This window comes from Arachis stenosperma, chromosome 3 (genome assembly GCF_014773155.1).
Source record: "Arachis stenosperma cultivar V10309 chromosome 3, arast.V10309.gnm1.PFL2, whole genome shotgun sequence".
Classification (NCBI taxonomy): Eukaryota; Viridiplantae; Streptophyta; class Magnoliopsida; order Fabales; family Fabaceae; genus Arachis; species Arachis stenosperma.
In genome coordinates, this window is record NC_080379.1 from 51,096,195 (window position 1) to 51,114,034 (window position 17,840).

Consider the following 17,840-nt stretch of genomic DNA (forward strand, 5'->3'; position numbering starts at 1 on the left):
AGCCGTCCAGGAAGTGCCATGGTTTGCAGACATTGCAAACTACAAGGCAGTGAGATTCATACCCAAGGAGTACAGTAAGGTGCAATCAAAGAAATTAATCACAGATGCAAAATACTATCTCTGGGATGAACCATATCTCTTTAAGAGATGTGCAGACGGAGTAATCCGTAGATGTGTGCCTAAAGAAGAAGCACAGAAGATCCTTTGGCATTGCCATGGATCACAGTATGGAGGACATTTTGGAAGTGAACGGACAGCCACAAGAGTCCTCCAAAGTGGCTTCTACTGGCCTACTCTCTATAAAGATTCCCGAGCATTTGTACTTAACTGTGATAATTGCCAGAGATCAGGCAACCTGCCTCACAGTTATGCCATGCCTCAACAAGGAATCTTGGAGATTGAGTTGTTTGACGTATGGGGCATTGACTTCATGGGACCTTTCCCACCATCATACTCAAACACTTATATTCTGGTGGCAGTGGATTATGTATCCAAATGGGTGGAGGCTATTGCAACACCCACTAATGACACTAAAACAGTGTTGAAATTCCTCCAGAAACATATCTTCAGCAGATTTGGTATCCCTAGAGTGCTAATCAGTGATGGGGGCACCCATTTCTGTAATAAACAGCTTTATGCTGCTCTGGTACGTTATGGAGTCAACCACAGGGTAGCTACTCCATATCATCCACAAACTAATGGGCAAGCTGAAGTCTCAAATAGAGAACTCAAAAGAATCCTGGAACGGACTGTAATTAACCGTAGAAAGGATTGGGCAAGAAGTTTGGATGATGCTCTGTGGGCATACAGAACAGCATTTAAGACCCCTATAGGGACCTCTCCATACCAGCTTGTGTATGGAAAGGCATGTCACTTGCCAGTGGAACTGGAACACAAGGCCTACTGGGCAACCAGATTCCTGAACCTTGATGCCAAGTTAGCTGGAGAAAGACGATTGCTCCAGTTAAATGAGCTAGAGGAATTTAGACTCAATGCTTTCGAAAATGCAAAAATTTACAAAGAGAAAGCAAAAAGATGGCATGATAAGAAATTGTCATCCAGAGTCTTTGAGCCAGGACAAAAAGTTCTGTTATTTAATTCAAGGCTCAAATTATTCCCTGGGAAATTAAAATCCCGGTGGAGAGGTCCATATGTCATTACAAGTGTATCACCATATGGATACATAGAACTTCAGGATAGTGACTCCAACAAAAAGTTCATTGTTAATGGACAAAGAGTCAAACACTATCTTGAAGGAAATTTTGAGCAAGAGTGCTCAAGACTGAGACTTAATTAAAAACTCAGTAACAGTCCAGCTAATGACATTAAAGAAGCGCTTGTTGGGAGGCAACCCAGCCATATACAAAGTTTAATTACTAATTAAATAAATTTTCTTTCTTTACAGGTTTAGGTCTAAGTATCTTCAAAGGTGAAATAACAAAATTACTGAAGTCCCAAGAGTTACAGAGAAATTTGGAAGTTCACTAGCATGAAAAAGCCAGTAAGGAACACTTTGGGCGTTAAACGCCCAAAAGAAGCACCCACTGGGCGTTTAACGCCAGTAAGGGTAGCCTTCTGGGCGTTAAACGCCAGAAAGGAGCATCTTCTGGGCGTTAAACGCCAGAAAGATGCACCTTCTGGGCGTTTAACGCCAATCTGCTAGCATCCTGGGCGTTTAGAAAAACGCCCAGTAAAGAAGGACTTCCTGGCGTTCAACGCCAGAAAGAAGCATCACATGGGCGTTGAACGCCCATGAGAAGCATCACATGGGCGTTAAACGCCCAAACCATGCACCATGTGGGCGTTTAACGCCAGGATGGTGGGAGGAGGTACAATTTTGTTTTTCTTTGCATTTTCTCAAAATTTTTATGTTTCAATTCATGATTCCTTGCATAAACATATTTTAAATTATCACTTTCAATTCCAAAATGTTTATCCTAATTTCTAAAATCCAATTTTGCAAATGTTTTAGATACATCTTAACCCAAAAAAACAAATGGCTTTCAAATCCAATCCATCATCTTTTCAAAATTGTTTTCAAAACTTAATTATTTTTTTTTTAAATCTTTTTCAAAAGTAAATTTCAAATTTATCTTTTAAATTATTATTCATATCTTTCTCTTTTAAAAATTATATCTTTTTCTTATCATATCTTTTAAAATCATATCTTCTATCTTATCTTTTTCTTATTTTTTCGAAAATCTCCCACCCCCCCTCCCTATATCTTGTGTTCGGCGTCCCCTCCCCATCACCACTCCACAATTGCTCTCCTTCTATTCCTCTTCTTTCTTCTCTTTTGCTTGAGGACAAGCAAAGCTCTAAGTTTGGTGTATTCTACCCGTGATCACAAAAAAACTATTGTGTCTCTTGATCATGGCCCCTAGAGGAAAGCAAACCACCCAAAAGGGCAAGGAAAAGAGCAATCCAAAACCCCTCTGGAATCAAGGGAAGTTCTTAACTAAAGAACATTCAGATCATTATTACAAGATAATGAGTCATAGATCAGTGATCCCGGAAGTCAGATTTGATCTGAAAGAAGATGAATATCCGGAGATCCAAGAGCAGATTCGAAACAGGAATTGGGAAATTCTGGCCAATCCTGAAACGAAAGTAGGAAGGAACATGGTTCAGGAATTCTATGCTAATCTATGGCAGACAGAAAGGCAAAGAATCATTGGAGCAGCTATCTTTGACCATAAGACCGTAGTCAGAGGAAAGATCATTCATACCAATGCTGACAAAATCAGGGAGATATTCAAGATTCCTCAACTAAAGGATGACCCAGACTCCTTTAATAGGAGAATGATGAGGATCAATAAAGGATTAGACAGGATCTTGGAAGATATATGCGTTCCTGGAGCCAAGTGGACTACCAGTACAACTGGCAACCCAGTTCAACTCAAAAGAGAAGATCTAAAACCAGTAGCTAGAGGCTGGCTGGATTTTATTAGTCGTTCCATATTACCCACCAGCAACCGTTCTGAAGTTACCATCAAAAGAGCTGTCATGATTCACTGCATCATGCTAGGAAAAGAAGTGGAAGTCCATCAGCTGATCTCATGTGAGCTATACAAGATTGCAAACAAGAATTCTACGGACGCCAAATTGGCTTATCCAAGCCTAATTTATATGCTTTGCAAAGATGCTGGAGTAAAGATGGGAATAACTGAATATATCCTAATTGAAAAGCCCATTACTGGAATATCAATGGTCAGACAACAGCAACAAGATGATTCAACCAAGAGGAGAGCACAAGAAGCCCTCCCAGAACTGCCCCAATTCGAATATTGGGAACATCTTGAGGCTTCTATTTCCAGATTGCAAGAAGCTATGGACCAAATAAAGGAAGAACAGAATAATCAAAGTAGCATGCTCTGCAAACTGCTCAAAGAACAGGAAGAGCAAGGGCGTGATATAAGGGAGCTGAAGCGCCAAAAATTAATCCTTGAACCACACTCAGAATAATTAGAGGAGCATCCACTCCTCAAAACAACAGGTTGCTAAGTTCCAATTTTCTTTCCCTTTAATTTTCCTGCTTTAACTTAGTGATAGCATTTTTTTTAAATTCACCTTAGGAGATATTTAGTAGTAATTAGTTTATCTATTTTGATTTTATTTTCAATTAAGCTATAATTTATTTTTCTCATCATCATCAGGCATGAATAAAGTAGTAGATTTTTTTTAGAATAAAGAAGTAATCTATATTTATGAGTTCTTAGTAATAAAGACTATAATTAATTATATGTGGTGGCAATACTTTTTGTTCTCTGAATGAATGCTTGAACAGTGCATAAATTGTATTTTGAATTTGATGAATATTGGCTCCTGAAAGGATGAGGAACACGAAAAATATTATTGATGATCTGAAAAATCATGAAATTGATTCTTGAAGCAAGAAAAAGCAGTCCAAAAAAAAAAAAAATAATTACAATCAAAAGGAATAAAAGCCAAGCAGCCCTTAAAACCAAAAGGCAAGGGTAAAAAGGATCCAAGGCTTTGAGCATCTATGGATAGGAGGGCCCAAGGAAATAAAATCCAGGCCTAAGCGGCTAAATCAAGCTGTCCCTAACCATGTGCTTGTGTCATGAAGGTCCAAGTGAAAAACTTGAGACTGAGTGGTTAAAGTCGTGATCCAAAGCAAAAGAGTGTGCTTAAGAGCTCTGGACACCACTGACTGGGGACTCTAGCAAAGCTGAGTCACAATCTGAAAAGGTTCACCCAGTTATGTGTCTGTGGCATTTATGTATCCGGTGGTAATACTGGAAGACAAAATGCTTAGGGCCACGGCCAAGACTCATAAATAACTGTGTTCAAGAATCAACATACTACACTAGGAGAGTCAATGATACTATTTGAATTCTGAGTTCCTAAGGATGCCAATTATTCTGAAAATTTAAAGATACAGGGGGATGCCAAAACTGTTCAGAAACAAAAAGCTACAAGCCCCGCTCATCTAATAAGAATATGAACTTCATTTAAAACTCTAAAATATTATTACTTCTTAATTTCTGCTAAATCCTTTTTTATTTATCTAGTTGCTTGAGGACAAGCAACAGTTTAAGTTTGGTGTTGTGATGAGCGGATATTTTGTACGCTTTTTGGGGGTAATTTCATGTAGATTTTAGCATGTTTCAGTTAGTTTTTAGTAAAATAATATTAGTTTTTAGGCAAAAATCATATTTCTGGACTTTACTATGAGTTTGTGTGTTTTTCTGTGATTTCAGGTATTTTCTGGCTGAAATTGAGGGAGCGGAGCAAAAATCTGACTTAGGCTGAAAAAGGACTGCTGATGCTGTTGGATCCTGACCTCCCTGCACTCGAAATGGATTTTCTGGAGCTACAGGAGTCCAATTGGCGCGCTCTCAACGGCGTTGGAAAGTAGACATCCAGGGCTTTCCAGCAATATATAATAGTCCATACTTTGCGCGAAGATTGACGACGTAACTTGGCGTTGAACGCCAAGTACACGCTGCTGTCTGGAGTTAAACGCCAGAAAAACGTCATGATCCGGAGTTGAACGCCCAAAACACGTCAAAACTTGGAGTTTGACGCCAAGAAAGGCCTCCACACATGGAAAGCATTAGTCTCAGCCCCAGCACACACCAAGTGGGCCCCAGAAGTGGATTTCTGCACCAATTATCTTAGTTTATTCAATTTTCTGTAAACCTAGGTTACTAGTTTACTATTTAAACAACTTTTACAGACTTATCTTGTACCGCATGACATTTTCAGATCTGAATTACATACTTTGTGACGGCATGAGTCTCTAAACTCCATTGTTGGGGGTGAGGAGCTCTGCAGCGTCTCGATGATTTAATACAATTCCTTTGTTTTCCATTCAAACACGCTTGTTCTTATCTAAGATGTTTATTCGCGCTTAACTGTGGAGAAGGTGATGATCCGTGACACTCATCACCTTCCTCAACCCATGAACGTGTGCCTGACAACCACCTCCGTTCTACATCAGATTGAATGAATATCTCTTAGATTCCCCAACAGAATCTTCGTGGTATAAGCCGGATTGATGGCAGCATTCATGAGAATCCGGAAAGTCTAAACCTTGTCTGTGGTATTCCGAGTAGGATTCTGGGATTGAATGACTGTGACGTGCTTCAAACTTTAACCTGCTGGCGTTAGTGACAAACGCAAAAGAGGGATTCTATTCCAGTAGGAGCGGGAACCAACCGGTGATTGGCCGTACTGTGACAGAGTGCGTGCATTAGCTTTCACTGCAAGGATGGGAAGTAGCCACTGACAACGGTGACACCCTACAAAGAGCTTGCCATGGAAGGAACCTGCGTGTGAGAAGAGGATTTCAAGGAAGAGTTGAAGTCAGAGGACAAAGCATCTCCAAAACTCCAACATATTCTCCATTACTGCACAACAAGTAACGCTAGTACTCTTTATTATTCCAATATATTTCATAATCCTTTATAAACAAATAACTCTATTGTTCAAGTAGCCCAAATACTTTTGTTGACATCCTAACTAAGACAAATAAAATAAACATTGATTGCTTCAAACCAATAATCTCTGTGGATTCGACCCTTACTCACGTAAGGTATTACTTGGACGACCCAGTACACTTGCTGGTCAGTTGAACGGAATTGTGAAAAGGAAGTGATCAGTTAGTTGAGTTAGTTTAACTTTTTGGCATATGCCAAGGAGCCACTAATCAAGAATCACAATTTCGTCCACCAACGAGCTTCAAACTCCTGAAGGCTGGGCGTTAGTGACAGACGCAAAAGAATCAATGGATTTTATTCCAACCTGATTGAGAATCGACAGATGATTAGCCGTGCTGTGATAGAGCGCGTTGAACATTTTCACTGAGAGGACGGGACTGTAGCCACTGACAACGGTGATGCCCAACATACAGCTTGCCATGGAAAGGAGTAAGAAGGATTGGATGAAGACAGTAGGAAAGCAGAGAGACGGAAGGGACAAAGCATCTCCATTCGCTTATCTGAAATTCTCACCAATGAATTACATAAGTATCTCTATCTTTATTTTATGCTTTATTCATAAATCACCCATAACCATTTGAATCTGCCTGACTGAGATTTACAGGATGACCATAGCTTGCTTCATACTAACAATCTCCATGGGATCGACCCTTACTCGCGTAAGGTTTATTACTTGGACGACCCAGTGCACTTGCTGGTTAGTTGTGCGAAGTTGTGATAAAGAGTTGAGATTGCAATTGAGCGTACCATGTTGATGGCGCCATTGATGATCACAATTTCGTGCACCAAGTTTTTGGCGCCGTTGCCGGGGAATTAAATGTCCTAACTATAGTTTCGCATTTGTTCCCTGCAATAACAGTGCCAAGTTTTAATCCGGCAACAACACCAAGTTTTTGGTGCCATTGCCAGAGATTGTTTGAGTTTGGACAACTGACGGTTCATCTTGTTGCTTAGATTAGGTATTTTTCTTCAGAGTTCTTAAGAATGAATTCTAGTGTTTCAAGGTGATGTTCTTATCATCACCAAAGCTGATTGAGTCTCATCAATTTAGCTCTTGAATGCAATGTCTTGCTGAAGCTTGGCTAGCCATGTCTAATTTCTTTAGACTGAAGCTTTAGACTAACATTGCACGATTCCTGGAATTCTCATTAAGAATTTTGATATCCTTATTTACTTTTTCACTCAATTTTTGAAAAAAATCCAAAAAAATTATAAAAATCATAAAAACCAAAAATATTTTTTATGTTTCTTGTTGAGTCTAGTGTCTCATTTTAAGTTTGGTGTCAATTGCATGTTTCTATTCTTCTTGCATTTATTCATGTGTCTTCATTGATCTTCAAGTTGTTCTTAATGATTTCCTTGTTCTGATCTTTAAATTCTCTTGTCTTGTGTGTTTTGTTGTTTCTCATATGCATTCTCATTTTGTTAGTGTCAATAGTATACAAACTTCTAAGTTTGGTGTCTTGCATGCATTGTTTATTTGATCTTAGTTGCATTTTGATTATTCCTCATCATTAAAAATTCAAAAAAAATTTTTATTTGTGTCTTTTCAAGTCAATAATACAGAGAATTGAAGATTCAGAACATACAGCAGAGGAATTACACAGAAAAAGGCTGGGCATTCAAAACGTCCAGTGAGGAAGGAAAACTGGCGTTTAAACGCCAGCCAGGGCACCTAGCTGGGCGTTTAACGCCCAAAAGGGTAGTGTTTTGGGCGTTAAACGCCAGAATGTATACCATTCTGAGCGTTTAACGCCAGGATGGCACAAGAGGAAAGATTTTGTTTTTAACTCAAAATTTTTTTCAAGTTTTCAAAATTTTTCAAAATCAAATCTTTTTCAAATCATATCCTTTCAATCATATATTTTCAAAATCAATTTCTTTCTTTTTCAAAGATACTTGCTAACAATTAATGATTTGATTCAACATTTCAAGTATGTTGCCTTTTCTGTTGAGAAAGGTTTAATGTTTGAATCATATCTTTTCTTGTTAGCCAAGTCATTAATTTTTAAAATCAAATCTTTTTAAATTGTTTTTCAAATCATATCTTCTCAATCATATCTTTTTAAAACTATATCTTTTCAATCATATCTTTTTATCACAATTTTTTTAAATAGTTTTCAATCATATCTTTTTGATTTCTAATTTCAAAATCCTTTTCAAAAATCACTTAATTTCTTTTCAACTCTTAGTTTTCGAAAATCAATTAGTATTTTTCATAATGTTTTTAAAAAAATCTTTTTAATTTATTCTTCCCCTCTTCTCACATCCTTCTATTTATGGACTAACACTACTCCTCAATGCACAATTCGAACTCTATCTTTCTTGATAAGTTCAAATTCTTTTACCTCTTCCTTCTATTTTTCTTTTCCTCTGATACCTCAAGGAATCTCTATACTGTGACATAGAGGATTCCATATTTTCTTGTTTTCTTCTCTTTCATATGAGCAGGAGCAAAGACAAAAGCATTCTTGTTGAGGCTGACCCTGAACCTGAAAGGACCTTGAAGCGAAAGCTAAGAGAAGCTAAGGCACAACTCTCTGTAGAGGACCTAACAGAAATCTTCAAAGAAGAAGAACCCATGGTAGCCGAAAACAACAACAATGCAAGGAAGGTGCTGGGTGACTTTACTGCACCTACTCCCGACTTCTATGGGAGAAGCATCTCTATCCCTGCCATTGGAGCAAACAACTTTGAGCTTAAGCCTCAATTAGTTTCTCTAATGCAACAGAATTGCAAGTTTCATGGACTTCCATTGGAAGATCCTCATCAGTTTTTAGCTGAGTTCTTGCAAATCTGTGACACTGTTAAGACCAATGGGGTTGACCCTGAGGTCTACAGACTTATGCTATTCCCTTTTGCTATAAGAGACAGAGCTAGGATATGGTTGGACTCACAACCTAAAGAAAGCCTGAACTCTTGGGAAAAGCTAGTCAATGCCTTCTTGGCAAAGTTCTTTCCACCTCAAAAATTGAGTAAGCTTAGAGTGGAAGTCCAAACCTTCAGACAGAAGGAAGGTGAATCCCTCTATGAAGCTTGGGAAAGATACAAATAATTGATCAGAAAGTGTCCTTCTGACATGCTTTCTGAATGGAGTATCATAAGTATCTTCTATGATGGTCTGTCTGAACTGTCCAAGATGTCATTGGATAGCTCTGTTGGAGGATCTCTTCATCTGAAGAAGATGCCTGCAGAAGCTCAAGAACTCATTGAAATGGTTGCAAATAACCAATTCATGTACACTTCTGAAAGGAATCTTGTGAACAATGGGATGAATCAGAAGAAAGGAGTCCTTGAGATTGATACTCTGAATGCCATACTGGCTCAGAACAAAATATTGACTCAGCAAGTCAATATGATTTCTCAAAGTCTGTCTGGAATGCAAGCTGCACCAGGCAGTACTAAGGACGCTTCATCTGAAGAAGAAGCTTATAATCCTGAGAACCCTTCAATGGAAGAGGTGAATTACATGGGAGAATCCTATGGAAACACCTATAATCCTTCATGGAGATATCATCCAAATCTCTCATGGAAGGATCAACAAAGACCTCAACAAGGTTTCAACAACAATAATGGTGGAAGAAACAGGTTTAGCAATGGCAAGCCTTTTCCATCATCTTCTCAGCAACAGATAGAGAATTCTAAGCAGAGCCACTCTGACTTAGCAACCATGGTCTTTGATCTAATCAAAACCACTCAAAGTTTCATGACTGAAACAAGGTCCTCCATTAGGAATTTGGAGGCACAAGTGGGTCAGCTGAGTAAGAAAGTTACTGAACTCCCTCCTAGTACTCTTCCAAGCAATACAGAAGAGAATCGAAAAGAAGAGTGTAAGGCCATCAACATGGCCGAATTCGGAGAGGAGGAAGACGTAGTGAGCGCACTTGAGGAAGACCTCAATGGACGTCCACTGGCCTCCAATGAGTTCCCTAATGAGGAACCATGGGAATCCGAGGCTCATGATGAGACCATAGAGATTCCATTGGATTTACTTCTGCCATTCATGAGCTCTGATGAGTATTCTTCCTCTGAAGAGGATGAAGATGTCACTGAAGAGCAAGTTGCTAAATACCTTGGAGCAATCATGAAGCTAAATGACAAGTTATTTGGTAATGAGACTTGGGAGGATGAACCCCCTTTGCTCACCAAAGAACTGGATGACTTGACTGGGCAAAGATTACCTCAAAAGAGACAGGACCCTGGAAGGTTCTCAATAACTTGTACCATAGGCACCATGACCTTTAAGAAGGCTCTGTGTGACTTAGGGGTCAAGTATAAACCTCATGCCTCTCTCTGTAATGGAGAAGCTAGGGATCTTTGAGGTGCAAACTGCAAGAATCTCACTAGAGATGGCAGACAATTCAAGAAAACAAGCTTATGGACTTGTAGAGGATGTTCTGGTAAAGATTGAAGACCATTACATCCCTGCTGATTTCATAGTCTTAGAGACTGGGAAGTGCATGGATGAATCCATCATCCTTGGCAGACCCTTCCTTGCCACAGCAAAGGCTGTGATTGATGTTGACAGAGGAGAATTGATCATTCAAGTGAATGAAGAATCCCTTGTGTTTAAGGCTCAAGGATATCCCTCTGTTACCATGGAGAGGAAGCATGAAGAGCTTCTCTCAAAACATAGTCAAACAGAGCCCCCACAGTCAAACTCTAAGTTTGGTGTTGGGAGGCCACAACCAAATTCTAAGTTTGGTGTTGAACCCCCACATTCAAACTCTAAGTTTGGTGTTAGGAGGTTCCAACATTGCTCTGAGTATCTGTGAGGCTCCATGAGAGCCCATTGTCAAGCTACTGACATTAAAGAAGTGCTTGTTGGGAGGCAACCCAATGTTATATTTATCTATTTTCCTTTGTTATTTCATGTTTTCTGTAGGTTGATGATCATGGAAAGTCACAAAATCAATTGAAAAAGCAAAAACAGAATGAAAAATAGAAAGAAAAACAGCACACCCTGGAGGAAAACCTTGCTGGGGTTTAAACGCCAGTAAGGGCAGCAAATGGGCGTTTAGGTAGCGTTTGTTTTGAGGTACTGAGACAGAGACTGGGAGACTGAGACTCAGTATTATGTTTGTTGGTTCAGAGACTGGTACTAAAATTTCTGTCTCTGTCTCTAAAATTTCAGTATTTCAGTACCTCCAAAAAGTAGGGACACAGGGGACTAAAATTTTTAGAGATGGAGACTGAAACTTTAATAACATTTTATACCTAAAATACCCTCATTTCAATTAATTAATTCTAATTTTACCCTTTGTGCAAATTAAATTAGAGTTTTATTCTTGTTTTAGTTTTTGTCTCCAATTTTGCACCAAACAGAATACTGAAATTTATTTCAATTTCTGTCTTAGTCTCCGTCTCTCAGTCTCAGTCTTTTCGTCTCTGTCTCTTCAGCAAACGCTACCTTAACGCCCAGTCTGGCACCATTCTGGGTGTTTAACGCCAGAAAGGGGCACAAGACTGGCGTTAAATGCCAGGAAAGGGCAAGAAGCTGGCGTTAAACGCCAGAAATTGGCACCAGCCCGGCGTTTAACGCCAAAATCGGCATAAAGAGCATTTTTGCTCGCCACTTGGTGCAGGGATGAATTTTCCTTGACACCTCAGGATCTGTGGACCCCACAGGATCCCCACCTACCTCACCACTCTCTCTCTTCTTCACCCATTCACCAATCACCTCAACACCTCTTCCCCAAAAACCCCTCACCTATCAAATCCCACTATTCTCTTCACCACTCACATACATCCTTCATAAAACCCCACCTACCTCACCATTCAAATTCAAACCACTTTCCCTCCCAAACCCACCCATAATGGCCGAACCCTACCCCTCTCTCCACCCCTATATAAACCCATCTTTACTCCTTCATTTTCACACAACCTAAACACTACTTCTCCCCCTTGGCCGAACCACAAAGCCTCCTCCATCTCCTCCATTTCTTCTTTTTCTACTATCTTCTTTCTTTTTTTGCTCGAGGACGAGCAAACCTTCTAAGTTTGGTGTGGTAAAAGCATTGCTTTTTGTTTTTCCATAACCATTTATGGCACCTAAGGCCGGAGAAACCTCTAGAAAGAGGAAAGGGAAGGCAAAAGCTTCCACCTCCGAGTCATGGGAGATGGAGAGATTCATCTCAAAGGTGCATCAAGACCACTTCTATGAAGTTGTGGCCAAGAAGAAGGGATCCCCGAGGTCCCTTTCAAACTCAAAAAGGGTCAACTTTGATCAAAGGTTGGACCAAGGCCTCATGGATACCACTAAGAAAAGGATGGAGCAAACAAGAGATCCCACTCATCATGAAATCCCTGAGATACCTCAAGGGATGCACTTTCCTCCACAAAACTATTGGGAGCAAATCAACACCTCCCTAGGAGAATTGAGTTCCAACATGGGACAACTAAGGGTGGAGCACCAAGAATATTCCATTCTCCTCCATGAAATTAGAGAAGATCAAAGAATCATGAGAGAGGAGCAACAAAGGCAAGGAAGAGACATTGAGGAGCTCAAGCACTCCATAAGATCTTCAAGAGGAAGAACAAGCCGCCATCACTAAGGTGGACCCGTTCTTTAATCTCATTATTCTTTATTTTTCTATTTTTCGAAAATTATGCTTTATGTTTTATTTATGTTTGTGTCTTATGAGCATTAGTGTCTTAGTGTCTATGCCTTAAAGTTATGAATGTCCTATGAATCCATCACCTTTCTTAAATGAAAAATGTTCTTAATTGAAAAAGAGAAGAATTGCATGAATTTTGAATTTTATAACAGATTAATTATTTTGATGTGGTGGCAATACTTTTGTTTTCTGAATGTATGCTTAAACAGTGCATATGTCTTTTGAATTTGTTGTTCATGAATGTTGGCTCTTGAAAGAATGATGAAAAAGGAGACATGTTACTGAGGATCTGAAAAATCATAAAAATGATTCTTGAAGCAAGAAAAAGCAGTGAATACAAAAAAAAAAGAAAAAAAGGGGAAAAAGAAAAAGAAAAAAATAATGAAGTTGTGATCCAAGGCAAAAAGAGTGTGCTTAAGAACCCTGGACACCTCTAATTGGGGACTCTAGCAAAGCTGAGTCACAATCTGAAAAGGTTCACCCAATTATGTGTTTGTGGCATGTATGTATCCGGTGGTAATACTGGAAGACAGAGTGCTTTGGGCCACGGCCAAGACTCATAAAGTAGCTGTGTTCAAGAATCATCATACTTAACTAGGAGAATCAATAACACTACCAGGATTTTGAGTTCCTATAGAAGCCAATCATTCTGAATTTCAAAGGATAGAGTGAGATGCCAAAACTGTTCAGAGGCAAAAAGCTAAAAGCCCCGCTCATCTAATTAATACTGATCTTTATAGATGTTTTTGGAATTCATTGTATATTCTCTTCTTTTTATCTTATTTGATTTTCAGTTGCTTGGGGACAAGCAACAATTTAAGTTTGGTGTTGTGATGAGCGGATAATTTATACGCTTTTTGGCATTGTTTTTAGTATGTTTTTAGTTTGTTTAGTTAGTTTTTATTATATTTTTATTAGTTTTTAGTTAAAATTCACTTTTCTGGACTTTACTATGAGTTTATGTGTTTTTCTGTGATTTCAGGTATTTTCTGGCTGAAATTGAGGGACCTGAGCAAAAATCTGATTCAGAGGATGAAAAGGACTGCAGATGCTGTTGGATTTTGACCTCCCTGCACTCGAAGTGGATTTTCTGCAGCTACAGAAACCCAATTGGCGCGCTCTTAACTGCGTTGGAAAGTAGACATCCTGGGCTTTCCAGCAATGTATAATAGTCCATACTTTTCCCGAGATTTGATGGCCCAAATCGGCGTTCCAAATCAGCTCAAGACTGCCCGGCGTTTAACGCCGGAACTGGCACAAGAATGGGAGTTAAACGCCCAAACTGGCACAAAAGCTGGCGTTTAACTCCAAGAAAAGTCTCTACACATGAAAGCTTCAATGCTCAGCCCAAGCACACACCAAGTGGGCCCGGAAGTAGATTTTTATGTCATTTACTCATTTCTGTAAACCCTAGGCTACTAGTTCTCTACAAATAGGACCTTTTGCTATTGTATTTTCATCTTTGGATCTTTGATATCTTTAGATCTTTGAATCTTTTGATCACTTTAGATCTTATATCACGTTTTGGGGGCTGGCCTCACGGCCATGCCTAGACCTTGTTCTTATGTATTTTCAACGGTGGAGTTTCTTCCCACCATAGATTAAGGTGTGGAGCTCTGCTGTACCTCGAGTATTAATGCAATTACTATTGTTCTTCTATTCAATTCAGCTTGTTCTTGTTCTAAGATATCACTTGTTCCTCAACTTGATGAATGTGGTGATCCGTGACACTCATCATCATTCTCACCTATGAACGTATGCCTGACAACCACCTCCGTTCTACCTTAGATTGAGTGGATATCTCTTGGATTCCTTAATCAGAATCTTCGTGGTATAAGCTAGAATTGATGGCGGCATTCAAGAGAATTCAGAAGGTCTAAACCTTGTCTGTGGTATTCTGAGTAGGATTCAAGGATTGAATGACTATGACGAGCTTCAAACTCTTGAAGGCTGTGCGTTAGTGACAGACGCAAAAGAATCAATGAATTCTATTCCAACCTTATTGAGAACCGACAGATGATTAGCCGTGCTGTGACAGAGCGCGTTGAACATTTTCACTGAGAGGACGGGACTGTAGCCACTGACAACGGTGATGCCCAACATACAGCTTGCCATGGAAAGGAGTAAGAAGGATTGGATGAAGACAGTAGGAAAGCAGAGAGATGGAAGGGACAAAGCATCTCCATTCGGTTATCTGAAATTCTCACCAATGAATTACATAAGTATCTCTATCTTTATTTTATGATTTATTCATAAATCACCCATAACCATTTGAATCTTCCTGACTGAGATTTACAGGATGACCATAGCTTGCTTCATACCAACAATCTCCGTGGGATCGACCCTTACTCGCGTAAGGTTTATTACTTGGACGACCCAGTGCACTTGCTGGTTAGATGTGCGAAGTTGTGATAAAGAGTTGAGATTGCAATTGAGCGTACCATGTTGATGGCGCCATTGATGATCACAATTTCGTGCACCAATTGCTCTATCCACTGTGCACTCCCAGTGGTTGCTAGTAGGGATAATAGAGCATTGTATGAACTCAAACCACCCCCTAGCAACTGGCTTGAGGTCATGCCGGCTCAACTGGTTTGGTTGTCCATCCAAACTCAACCTCTACTGAGCTCTCGGGAGGCAAATATTAACAAGCACCTTGTTGTACCTCCGGTCCCGGTTCACCCTCTCACTATAAGTCTCTAAGCCATAAGCCGAAAGTGGTAGCCGTAGGGCAGCTCTAACCATTCTTGGATTAAAATCTAAGACGTTCTCACTCACATATGTTTCGTAGTTCTTCTTATTTACTCCCTGAACATGGTCCATATAGGTGATCCAAGCATTGCCATAGAATTCTCGGACATTCAGCTGGCCTACGTCGGTATACAGATTGCATAAAAATTGTCAATCTCTCTTCTCAATTTGGTGACGAGTTTCCAAATATTCATCCTGCTTGAGGTCGAACTTCACCTCCGTAATCACCTTCTTCTTGACCGTGATCTCAAAAAGTTGCTCCTCATGTAACTTGGAGGAGAATCTATTCGAGTCATAGTCATTGGATTGTGGTGCCTTGCCATTCCTCTTTCTTGAGGATGACTTACCTTCCTTTGGTGCCATTGATGGAAAAGATAGAAAATGATCGGTGTGATAATACCAAACTTAAAATTTTGCTCATCCTCAAACAAAAATAAAGAGAATAGGGAGGGACAAGAGGGTTGGGCCGTGCATTTAAGGTGGTAAAACTGGAAGAGAAAGAAGAAGGGTAGGTGGTGGGATTAGATGTGGCGGTAAATGGTAAGAATAGAAGAAGAAAAAGTGAAAAATATATGCAAGGGAGGGAGGGTGAAATCCATGTGGTTGGTGGGGAAAGGAATAAAAGGAAGAAAGGTAGGGAGTGGAATGAATGCAAGAAGAAGAAAATCAAAAGAAGAGGGAAGAGAGTGAGGGGAGTGCCATAAATATAGAGGAAGAAAGGGAGAAGAAGAAGATTGAATGTTGTTGTGTGGGATATAAGGTAGGGGTGGGGATATTTATAAAAAAGAGTTAGGGAAAGAAAAGGGAGAGAGAGAGAGAGAGAGAGAGAGAGAGAGAGAGAGAGAGCCACAGTTGGGGAGTGGTATAGAGGGGGGTTGGTGGTTTTATTGGGAATGGGAGGGAATCATAAGGAAGAGGAAGGGATGGGTTTGGTGAGGAGAGAATTTTGGGATTATGTGTTTGATGGGATGGTGGGAGAGGTTATGGAGAAGTAGAGTGATTTGATGGTAAAGGGGGTGTGTTGGGGATGAAGAAGGGGGAAAGAATCAAGGAGAGTTGTTGGTGGTTTGAATTCAAAGTAAAATGGGGGAGGGGGTTCAACGTACATGCCATTAAATGCTAGGTGGTGGGCACTTAGCGCCACCCCTCCGGAAGCCATTCCACGCCAATTCATGCCTTTGACATTAAATGCCGAACCCTTAGCATTTAGCACCAACTCCCCTTTTTTCTTTTGAAACCCCTGGCGCTAGACGCCCAAGGCTGGCTCTAAACGCCAGGGGTCTAGCAATAATTTCCCCAAGGATTCACCACCCCTGGCGCTAGATGCCAGATGTTGGCACTAAATGCCGGGGTGGCAGCAAGTTCTCCTCGTCTTGTGTACTCCTTGGTGCTAAACGCCCGAGGCTGGCATTTATGCCCAACCTCTTGAAGCCAACATCAGCTCATCAAGGCTCCCAACTCTGTTCAAAGTGTACCTGTTCCTATTTTAATCAAAATGCATAACTCAAACCTAGTTAAAAACAAGGAAAACTAAGAAATATGATAACAAAATAAATAAATTGCAACGACCAATACATAACTAAAGGATACTAAAGGTATTGGGTTGCCTCCCAACAAGCTCTTCTTTAACGTCACTAGCTTGATGGTTCACCCCTACTATTAGGGGGGAGGTTGATCATATTACTTCAGCTCCTCCTCTTTCACTATGAATCTTCTCCCTGTGCCCTCATGAATCAACTCTACATTCTCAAGAGAGAGGATCATGTTCATTGTATACAATAATGTTGGGTGGTGAGTTAACACCACTTTTAATCCTGGTAAAAAATCTCTCGTGCGGATCTTCTTGTTCCTCCATCCCCTGGGTGCCCTTTTATTGGGTGATACCGCACACCCGACACCAAACTTAGATTTGATGTCAGGAGAAGTTTTATCACTGTCCACCATAGAAGCTTTAGAATGTAACCCAACCTTAGTATTCAGGTGGTTCTGGGAGGAACTGAGCAGTGGAATCAGTCTTCATGCACTTCTCCTTTTTGTTGGAGTGATGTGATGTTTTAAAGACATGAAAGACTAAGTGCTCATTATGCACCCTCTATACTAACTCACCTCTTTCTAAATCAATGAGAGCACACCCAGTGGCTAAGAATGGTCTTCCCAGAATGATGGAGAAATTTTCATCTTCCTTGATGTCAAGAATCACAAAATCTGTTGGAAGGAAGAACTTTCCCACCTTGACAAACACATTCTCCACCACACCGTGTGCCACCCTTACAAATTTATCTGCCAATTGAAGAGCTATCCTTGTGGGCTTCACCTCTTGAATCTGCAGCTTTTTCATCACAGAGAGGGGCATCAAGTTGATGCTTGCTCCTAGATCACACATTGCCCCCCTTCAAAGGCGTTGTGTCCGATTGTATAGTGGATTTGGAAACTCCCTAGGTCAGGAATCTTGCTTGGCAAATTCCTCTAAATAATGGCACTATACTCTCTGGTTAATACCACTGTT

At 40.1% G+C, this 17,840-nt stretch overlaps 1 non-coding gene across 1 annotated transcript; it reads right to left on the minus strand.

Annotated features, from left to right (window-relative positions):
* Nucleotides 1-8,943: 8,943 nt before the first annotated feature.
* Nucleotides 8,944-9,051, minus strand: LOC130971174 (small nucleolar RNA R71). Its single transcript, XR_009082408.1, has one exon. It is a non-coding gene; the product is annotated as a small nucleolar RNA R71 (small nucleolar RNA).
* Nucleotides 9,052-17,840: the final 8,789 nt, after the last annotated feature.